General features: G+C 38.3%; 1 non-coding gene across 1 annotated transcript; it reads right to left on the bottom strand.

Moving 5' to 3' along the window:
- Positions 1-4315: 4315 nt before the first annotated feature.
- LOC148575883 (small nucleolar RNA R71) lies at positions 4316-4423 on the bottom strand. The gene has a single exon (XR_015903132.1). It is a non-coding gene; the product is annotated as a small nucleolar RNA R71 (small nucleolar RNA).
- Positions 4424-11298: the final 6875 nt, after the last annotated feature.

The following is an 11298-nucleotide window of genomic DNA, read 5'->3' as shown; positions in this document are numbered from 1 at the left end:
AAGGTCCCCTATGACTTCCTCTCTTTGCTGCCGCCTTTTTCACACACTCTTTAGCAACCCTGCTCTTATTCACCAACTCTGAGAAGGTTCTGATCTCCATTGGTCCCACTAAACTTAAGATATCGCTCCGGAGCCCTTCTTCATACTTAATGCACTTCCATTCCTCGAAGTCTCCCGGAGCTCCCTGACACATGCGAAAAAACCTGAATAGCTCCTCAAATTTATTTGTATATTCCAATACGGACATAGCACCTTGCTTCAGCTGCAATAACTCGAATTCCTTGGCCGTCCTGGTAGAATTTGGAAGTACTTCTTATAGAATTTCACCTGGAAGGCTGATGAGCGGATAATTTATACGCTTTTTGGCATTGTTTTTAGTATGTTTTTAGTAGGATCTAGTTACTTTTAGGGATGTTTTTATTAGTTTTATGTTAAATTCACATTTCTAGACTTTACTATGAGTTTTTGTATTTTTCTATGATTTCAGGTATTTTCTGGCTGAAATTGAGGGACTTGAGCAAAAATCAGATTCAGAGGTTGAAGAATGACTGCTGATGCTGTTGGATTCTGACCTCTCTGCACTCAAAATGGATTTTCTGGAGCTACAGAACTCAAAATGGCGCGCTTCCAATTGCGTTGGAAAGTAGACATCCAGGGCTTTCCAGCAATATATAATAGTCCATACTTTACCCGAGTTTAGATGACGCAAAAGGGTGTTGAACGCCAGTTCTACGCTGCAGTCTGGAGTTAAACGCCAAAAACACGTCACGAACCAGAGTTGAACGCCAGAAACACGTTACAACTTGGAGTTCAACTCCAAAAGAAGCCTCTGCACGTGTAACTTCATGCTCAGCCCAAGCACACACCAAGTGGGCCCCGGAAGTGGATTTATGCATCAATTACTTACTTCTGTAAACCCTAGTAGCTAGTTTAGTATAAATAGAACTTTTTACTATTGTATTTACATCTTATGATTTTTAGTTCAACTTTGGATCATATTGATCACGTTTGGGGGCTGGCCATTCGGCCATGCCTGAACCTTTCACTTATGTATTTTTCAACAGTAGAGTTTCTACACTCCATACATTAAGGTGTGGAGCTCCGCTGTTCCTCATGAATTAATGCAAAGTACTACTGTTTTTCTATTCAATTCAAATTATTCCGCTTCTAAGATATTCATTCGCACTTCAACATGAATGTGATGAACGTGACAATCATCATCATTCCCTACGAACGCGTGCCTGACAACCACTTCCGTTCCACCTTAGATTGAATGAGTATCTCTTGGATCTCTTAATCAGAATCTTCGTGGTATAAGTTAGAACCCATGGATGGCCATTCCTGAGATCCGGAAAGTCTAAACCTTGTCTGTGGTATTCCGAGTAGGATCTGGGAAGGGATGGCTGTGACGAACTTCAAACTCGCGAGTGCTGGGGGTAGTGACAGATGCAAAAGGATAGTAAATCCTATTCCAGTATGATCGAGAACCTCCAGATGATTAGCCGTGCCGTGACAGAGCATTTGGACTTTTTTCACAAGAGAGGATGGGATGTAGCCATTGACAACGGTGATGCCCTTACATAAAGCTTGCCATGAAAAGGAGTAGGACTGATTGGATGAAGACAGCGGGAAAGCAGAGATTCAGAGGAACGAAAGCATCTCTATACGCTTATCTGAAATTCTCACCAATGATTTACATAAGTATTTCTATCTTTATTTTCTGTTCATTTATTATTATTATTCGAAAATACTATAACCATTTGATATCCGCCTGACTGAGATTTACAAGGTGACCATAGCTTGCTTCATACCAACAATCTCCGTGGGATCGACCCTTACTCACGTAAGGTTTTATTACTTGGACGACCCAGTGCACTTGCTGGTTAGTTGTGCGAAGTTGTGAAGTTATGTTTGGACCATGGTATTGTGCACCAGTTTTTGGCGCCGTTGCTGGGGATTGTTCGAGTTTGGACAACTGACGGTTCATCTTGTTGCTTAGATTAGGTAACTTTATTTTAATTTTAAGTTTTTATTTTTATTTCTTTTTAATTTCGAAAAAAAAATGTTTTCAAAAATATATTTTTCTTCAGAATTTTTAAGAATGAATTCTAGAGTTTCATGAAGCACGTTGAAGCCTGGCTGGCTATAAAGCCATGTCTAAATTTTTTTTGGACTAAGGCTTCCAAACCATCAGCATAGAGGCAAGTTAATTTGATAACTAATGAGCAGTATATCTGAGTTACATGCTGAAGCTTGGCTGGCCATTGGCCATGTCTAGTGTTTTGGACCGGATGAAAGCTTGGCTGGCTAGTGAGCCATGTCTAATTCCTGGACTGGAGTTTTAGACTACCAGTGCAAGATTCCTGGAATTCATATTAAAAATTTTGGAATCCTTTTTTTTTTTTCAAATTAATTTTTGAAAAAAAAATCCAAAAAAATTTAATAAAATCATAAAAATAAAAAAAATATTTTATGTTGTCTGTTTGAGTCTTGTGTCAAATTTTAAGTTTGGTGTCAATTGCATACTCATCCTGCATTTTTTCGAAAATTACATTCATGCATTGCATTCATCGTGATCTTCAAGTTGTTCTTGATAAACCTTCTTGATTGATCTTCATATTATATTGTTTTGTGTTGTATGGTGTTTTTCATATGCATTCTTGCATTTATAGTGTCTAAAAACTGAAAATTTCTAAGTTTGGTGTCTTGCATGTTTTCTTTGCATAAAAAATTTTTCAAAAATATGTTCTTGATGTTCATCATAATATTCAAAGTGTTCTTGGTGTTCATCTTGACATTCATAGCATTCTTGCATGCATTCATTGTTTTGATCCAAAATTTTCATGCATTGAGTCTTTTTCATGTTTTTCTCTTTCTTCATTAAAAATCAGAAAGAAAAAATATCTTTCCCTTTTTTCACTCATAAATTTCGAAAATTTGGATTGACTCTTTCAAAAATTTTTAAAATCTAGTTGTTTCTTATGAGTCAAATCAAATTTTCAATTTAAAAATCTGATCTTTTTCAAAATCATTTTCAAAAATCAAATCTTTTTCATTTTTCTTATTTATTTTCGAAAATTTTAAAAATATTTTTTAAAAATCTTTTTCTTAATTTTACATCACATTTTCGAAAATATCATCAACAATTAATGTTTTGATTCAAAAATTTCAAGTTTGTTACTTACTTGTTAAGAAAGATTCAAACTTTGAGTTCTAGAACCATATCTTGTGATTTCTTGTGAATCAAGTCATTAATTGTAATTTTAAAAATCAAATCTTTTTCAAAACTAATTTCAATCATATCTTTTCAAATATCTTTTCTAACTTCTTATCTTCTTATCTTCTAAAAATTGATTTTCAAATCTTTTTCAACTAACTAATTGACTTTTTGTTTGTTTCTTATCTTTTTCAAAATCACCTAACTACTCTTATCTCTCTAATTTTCGAAAATACCTCCCTCTTTTTCAAAAATTCTTTTTAATTAATTAATTGTTTCAATTTTTAATTTTAATTTTAATTTTATCTTAATTTTCGAAAATCATTAACTCTTTTTCAAAATTAATTTTCGAAATTCCCTCTCCCTCATCTTCTTCTATTCATTTAATTACTTACTAACACTTCTGTTCATCTCATATCTCTGCTCTCCTCACCCTTGTGTTTGGATTCTCCTCCCTTCTCTTTCCTTACATTACATTCTTTTCTTCTCCTACTCACACAAAGGAATCTCTATACTGTGACATAGAGGATTCTATATTTTCTTTGTTATTCCCTTCTTTGTCATATGAATAGGAGCAAGGACAAGAACATTCTTGTTGAAGCAGATCCTGAACCTGAAAGGACTCTGAAAAGGAAACTAAGAGAAGTTAAAATACAACAATCCATAGACAACCTTACAGGAATTTTCGAACAGGAAGAGGAGATGGCAGCCGAAAATAATAATAATGCAAGGAGGATGCTTGGTGACTTCACTGCACCTAATTCCAATTTACATGGAAGAAGCTTCTCAATTCCTGCCATTGGAGCAAACAATTTTGAGTTGAAACCTCAATTAGTTTCTCTGATGCAACAGAGCTGCAAGTTTCATGGACTTCCATCTGAAGATCCCTTTCAGTTCTTAACTGAATTCTTGCATATCTGTGATACTGTTAAGAATAATAGAGCAGATCCTGAAGTCTACAGGCTCATGCTTTTCCCTTTTGCTGTAAGAGACAGAGCTAGAATATGGTTGGACTCTCAACCTAAAGATAGCCTGAACTCTTGGGATAAGTTGGTCAAGGCTTTCTTAGCCAAGTTCTTTCCTCCTCAAAAGCTCAGTAAGCTTAGAGTGGATGTTCAAACCTTCAGACAGAAAGAAGGTGAATCCCTCTATGAAGCTTGGGAGAGATACAAGCAACTGACCAAAAAGTGTCCTTCTGACATGCTTTCAGAATGGACCATCCTGGATATATTCTATGATGGTCTGTCTGAATTAGCTAAGATGTCATTGGATACTTCTGCAGGTGGATCCATTCACCTAAAGAAAACACCTGCAGAAGCTCAAGAAATCATTGACATGGTTGCTAACAACCAGTTTATGTACACTTCTGAGAGGAATTCTGTGAGTAATGGGACGCCTCAGAAGAAGGAAAGTATTGAAATCGATACTCTGAATGCCATATTGGCTCAGAACAAAATATTGACTCAGCAAGTCAATATGATTTCTTAGAGTCTGAATGGAATGCAAGCTGCATCCAACAGTACTCAAGAGGCATCTTCTGAAGAAGAGGCTTATGATCCTGAGAACACTGCAATAGCAGAGGTAAATTATATGGGTGAACCTTATGGAAACACCTATAATCCCTCATGGAGAAATCACCCAAATTTCTCATGGAAGGATCAACAGAAGCCTCAACAAGGCTTTAATAATGGTGGAAGAAACAGGTTTAACAATAGTAAACCCTTTCCATCATCCACTCAGCAACAGACAGAGAATTCTGAGCAGAATTCTTCTAGCTTAGCAAATTTAGTCTCTGATCTATCTAAGGCCACTCTAAGTTTCATGAATGAAACTAGGTCATCCATTAGAAATTTAGAAGCACAAGTGGGCCAGCTGAGTAAAAAGATCACTGAAACCCCTCCTAGTACTCTCCCAAGCAATACAGAAGAGAATCCAAAGAGAGATTGCAAGGCCATTGATATAACCATCATGGCCGAATCCAAGGAGGAAGGGGAGGACGTGAATCCTAAGGAGGAAGACCTCCTGGGACGTCCAGTGATTAATAAGGAGTTTTCCTCTGAGGAACCAAAGGAATCTGAGGCTCATCTAGAGACCATAGAGATTCCATTGAACCTCCTTATGCCCTTCATGAGCTCTGATGAGTATTCTTCTTCTGAAGAGAATGAGGATGTTACTGAAGAGCAAGTTGCCAAGTACCTTGGTGCAATCATGAAGCTGAATACCAATTTATTTGGTAATGAGACTTGGGGAGATGAACCTCCCCTGTTCACCAATGAACTAAATGCATTGGATCAACTGAGATTGCCTCAGAAGAAACAGGATCCTGGAAAGTTCCTAATACCTTGTACCATAGGCACCATGACCTTTGAGAAGGCTCTATGTGACCTTGGGTCAGGGATAAACCTCATGCCCCTCTCTGTAATGGAGAAACTGGGAATCTTTGAGGTACAAGCTGCTAGAATCTTATTAGAGATGGAAGACAACTCAAGAAAAGAGGCTTATGGACAAGTAGAGGACATATTAGTAAATGTTGAAGGCCTTTACATCCCTGCAGATTTCATAATCCTGGATACTGGGAAGGAGGAGGATGAATCCATCATCCTTGGAAGACCTTTCCTAGCCACAGCAAGAGCTGTGATTGATGTTGACAGAGGTGAACTAGTCCTTCAATTGAATAAGGACTCCCTTATGTTTAAAACTCAAGGTTCTCCTTCTGTAAACATGAAAAAGAGGCACAGTAAGCTTCTCTCAAAACAGAGTCATACAGAGCCCCCACAGTCAAACTCTAAGTTTGGTGTTGGGAGGCCACAACCAAACTCTAAGTTTGGTGTTGAACTCCCATATCCAAACTCTAAGTTTGGTGTTGGGGAGTCTCAACAATGCTCTGAACATCTGTGAGGCTCCATGAGAGCCCACTGTCAAGCTATTGACATTAAAGAAGCGCTTGTTGGGAGGCAACCCAATTTTTATTTATCTAATTTTATTTTTATTTTTATTGTTCTTTCATGTTTTATTGGGTTCATGATCATGTGGAGTCACAAAATAAATCAAAAAAATTAAAAACAGAATTAAAAACAGCAGAAGAAAAATCACACCCTGGAGGAAGGACTTACTGGCGTTTAAACGCCAATAAGGAGCATCTGGCTGGCGTTCAACGCCAGAACAGAGCATGGAGCTGGCGCTGAACGCCAGAAACAAGCATGGAGCTGGCGTTCAATGCCAGAAACATGCTACATCTGGGCGTTGAACGCCCAAAACAAGCATCAGTTCGGCGTTTAAACGCCAGAATTGCATGCAAAGGTGTTCTACATGCCTAATTGGTGCAGGGATGCAAATCCTTGACACCTCAGGATCTGTGGACCCCACAGGATCCCCACATACCTCCACTCACCTTCCCTCCTCATAATCCTATATCACCCTCTCTCTCTCCATTCATAGTCATCCCTTCTATTTTCCATTCACCACTCAAAATTGAAACCATCACTCCCTCCTTTTCACACATCATAACCACCTTAAACCCCCATATAGCCGAATACACACATCCCTCCATCTCCTCCATATCTTCTTCTTCTTCTACTATTCTTTCTTCTTTTGCTCGAGGGCGAGCAACATTCTAAGTTTGGTGTGGTAAAAGCATAGCTTTTTTTATTTTTCCTTAACCATTGATGGCACCTAAGGCCAGAGAAACCTCTAGAAAGAGGAAATGGAAGACAAAAGCTTCCACCTCCAAGTCATAAGAGATGGAGAGATTCATCTCAAGGGTATATAGCTCAGTGGTAGAACATTTGACTGCAAATCAAGAGATCCCTGAGATACCTCAGGGGATATATTTTCCTCCACACAATTATTGGGAGCAACTAAGGGTGGAATATCAAGAGCACTCCATCATCCTTCATGAAATTAGAGAAGATCAAAGAACAATGAGGGAGGAGCAACAAAGACAAGGAAGAGACATAGAAGAGCTTGAGGACATCATTGGAAAACGCCACCATCACTAAGGTGGATTCATTCCTTGTTCTTAAATTTTCTGTTTTTCATCTTTTATGTTAAATGTTTATCTATGTTTGTGTCTTATTACATGATCATTAGTATCTAAGGGTCTATGCCTTAAAGTAGTGAATATGAATCCATCACCTCTCTTAAATGAAAAAAAATGTTTTAATTCAAAAGAACAAGAAGTACATGAGTTTCGAATTTATCCTTGAACTTAGTTTAATTATATTGATGTGGTGACAATACTTTTTGTTTTCTGAATGAATGCTTGAACAGTGCATATGTCTTTTGAAGTTGTTGTTTAAGAATGTTAAATATGTTGGCTCTTGAAAGAATGATGACAAGGAGACATGCTATTTGATAATCTGAAAAGTCATAAAAATAATTCCTGAAGCAAGAAAAAGCAGTGAATACAGAAGCTTGTAGAAAAAAAAGAGAGAAAAAAATAGTGAAAAAATAGAAAAAAAAAAGAGAAAAAGCAAGCAGAAAAAGCCAAAAGCTCTTAAAACCAAAAGGCAAGAGAAAAAAGCCAGTAGCCCTTAAAACCAAAAGGCAAGGGTAAATAAAAAGGATCCCAAGGCTTTGAGCATCAGTGGATAGGAGGGCCTAAAGGAATAAAATCATGGCTTAAGCGGCTAAACCAAGCTGTCCCTAACCATGTGCTTGTGGCGTGAAGGTGTCAAGTGAAAACTTGAGACTGAGCGGTTAAAGTCAAGGTCCAAAACAAAAAGAAGAGTGTGCTTAAGAACCCTGGACACCTCTAATTTGGGACTTTAGCAAAGCTGAGTCACAATCTGAAAAGGTTCACCCATTATGTGTCTGTGGCATTTATATATCCGGTGGTAATACTGGAAAACAAAGTGCTTAGGGCCACGGCCAAGACTCATAAAGTAGCTGTGTTCAAGAATCAACATATTGAACTAGGAGAATCAATAACACTATCTGAACTATGAGTTCCTATAGATGCCAATCATTCTGAACTTCAATGGATAAAGTGAGATGCCAAAACTATTCAAGAGGCAAAAAGCTACAAGTCCCGCTCATCTGATTAGAGCTATGTTTCATTGATGATTTGGAATTTATAGTATATTCTCTTATTTTTATCCTATTTGATTTTCAGTTGCTTGGGGACAAGCAACAATTTAAGTTTGGTGTTGTGATGAGCAGATAATTTATACGCTTTTTGACATTATTTTTAGTATTTTTTAGTAGGATCTAGTTACTTTTAGGGATGTTTTTATTAGTTTTTATGTTAAATTCACATTTCTGGACTTTACTATGAGTTTGTATGTTTTTCTGTGATTTCAGGTATTTTCTGGCTGAAATTGAGGGACTTGAGCAAAAATCATATTCAGAGGTTGAAGAAGGACTGCTGATGTTGTTGGATTCTGACCTCCCTGCACTCAAAGTAAATTTTCTGGAGCTACAGAACTCAAAATGGCGTGCTTTTAATTGCGTTGAAAAGTAGACATCCAGGGCTTTCCAGCAATATATAATAGTTCATACTTTACTCGAGTTTAGATGATGCAAAAGGGCGTTGAACGCCAGTTCTACGCTACAGTCTAAAGTTAAACGCCAGAAACACGTCACGAACCAGAGTTGAACGCCAGAAACACGTTACAACTTGGTGTTCAACTCCAAAAGAAGCCTCTGCACGTGTAAACTTCATGCTCAGCCCAAGCACACACCAAGTGGGCCCCGGAAGTGGATTTATGCTTCAATTACTTACTTCTGTAAACCCTAGTAGCTAGTTTAGTATAAATAGAACTTTTTACTATTGTATTTACATCTTATGATTTTTAGTTCAACTTTGGATCATATTGATCACGTTTGGGGGCTGGCCATTCGGCCATGCCTGAACCTTTCACTTATGTATTTTTCAACGGTAGAGTTTCTACACTCCATAGATTAAGGTGTGGAGCTCTGTTGTTCCTCATGAATTAATGCAAAGTACTACTGTTTTTCTATTCAATTCAACTTATTCCGCTTCTAAAATATTCATTTGCACTTCAACATGAATGTGATGAACGTGACAATCATCATCATTCCCTATGAACGCGTGCCTGACAACCACTTCCGTTTCACCTTAGATTGAATGAGTATCTCTTGGATCTCTTAATCAGAATCTTCGTGGTATAAGTTAGAACCCATGGATGGCCATTCCTGAGATCCGGAAAGTCTAAACCTTGTCTGTGGTATTCCGAGTAGGATCTGGGAAGGGATGGCTGTGACGAACTTCAAACTCGCGAGTGCTGGGCGTAGTGACAGACGCAAAAGGATAGTAAATCCTATTCTAGTATGATCGAGAACCTCCAGATGATTAGCCGTGCCGTGACAGAGCATTTGGACCTTTTTCACAAGAGAGGATGGGATGTAGCCATTGACAACGGTGATGCCCTTACATAAAGCTTGCCATGGAAAGGAGTAGGACTGATTGGATGAAGACAGCGGGAAAGCAGAGATTCAGAGGAACGAAAGCATCTCTATACGCTTATCTGAAATTCTCACCAATGATTTACATAAGTATTTCTATCTTTATTTTCTGTTCATTTATTATTATTATTCGAAAATACTATAACCATTTGATATCCGCCTGACTGAGATTTACAAGGTGACCATAGCTTGCTTAATACCAACAATCTCCATGGGATCGACCCTTACTCACGTAAGGTTTTATTACTTGGACGACCCAGTGCACTTGCTGGTTAGTTGTGCGAAGTTGTGAAGTTATGTTTGGACCATGGTATTGTGCACCAGTTTGTTGGCGCCGTTGCCAGGGAGAGAACGAACAACGAATTTTACAACCTGAGTAAAAATTTCGCATACCAAAGGCATTCCAAGTGATAGGGTCATCACCCTGCTACAGGAGACGTCGGGCTCCTTGCCACCAATGCGATGCTTCCCCAGTGAGTAGATAGGTAAAAAATTCAACACACTGCTCTTCAGGTACCAATTGCGCTTGCAGTGCTCGCTCCATAGCCTGAAACCAAGTATCGGCTTCAGTCGGGTTAGTGGTTCCCTTGAATTTTGGTGGATTTACCTTTAAGAAGGTTGCCAGTGTCATCGGGCTTTGAGCTCCACTTCCGCCATTGCCATTATTATTTATCTATTGCCCAAGAGCCTCTGCAGTGGCCTGCCTAGCAGTAGCCATGTTCTCGAATGCCGCCATAAGGTTCACTGGGTCATTTGGGTTGATTTCCGGTCCCTAAGTACTAGTACGATCTCCCTCACGACCTTGACTGCATCCATGAGGCGCCATTTGGTTCCTGTTCACACAAAACAAGCGATATCAAGGTGATCAGTCTCAATATCTCAAGTCAAGTGCTTCAAATTACCAAAGGTACACTCATGAACTTCATGCTAGACGTATCAGTTAGATACCCTAACTAGCACAGGCACAGAGTCAGAGTATGCATTAAATCATAAGCAGTTCCATCCCTCAGGCTCACGAGGACGAACTGCTCTGATACCATAATGTAACACCCTAATATTCAAATCCTTATGCTCGAGTCATAAGTCAATGATATTACGGTGGTACGACTCTCAGGTGGATTTTTAATACATAGATATAAGTATAATTAAAAAGAGTATTAATTGAGAAGCCTGAAAAGAGTAAAAATAAAATCGCGGAGTCATATCACTCACGCATCGACAACTTAAAGATAAGGCGTGACGTCGAAAGCGATGTACAGATGAAAGCATAAAGGAGAATAAGAGAACGACAGTATATAGATATATAACATAAGTAAATAGCTACTAGTCGTGACCCGCGAAGTTTAGGCCAGCTAGGGTACAATACGAAAGTAGTTGACAACAGTATCTCCTAATCTCTCCCAAAAGAAACATAAGAGCCTCTATAGGCAAGTTCAAAAGAGTTTAATACATAATATAAGCTTTTCAAAATAAGGGCAGAGAGATTCTAAGAAAATATGAAGTAGATAATATAAAGATCTTCGCCATCTCTTAGATGAACCACAGCTCACTTCTGATCACCTGGACCTGTATCTGAAAAACAAGAGATATATACGGAATGAGAACCCCCGACCCATGAATTTCCAGTACGGTAAAAGTGCCAAATAAATACAATG

This window comes from Arachis ipaensis, chromosome B1, assembly GCF_059453495.1.
Source record: "Arachis ipaensis isolate K30076 ecotype BB chromosome B1, ASM5945349v1, whole genome shotgun sequence".
Classification (NCBI taxonomy): Eukaryota; Viridiplantae; Streptophyta; class Magnoliopsida; order Fabales; family Fabaceae; genus Arachis; species Arachis ipaensis.
Note: the sequence above shows the minus strand (reverse complement) of the source record. Positions and strands in the feature narration are given on the sequence as shown.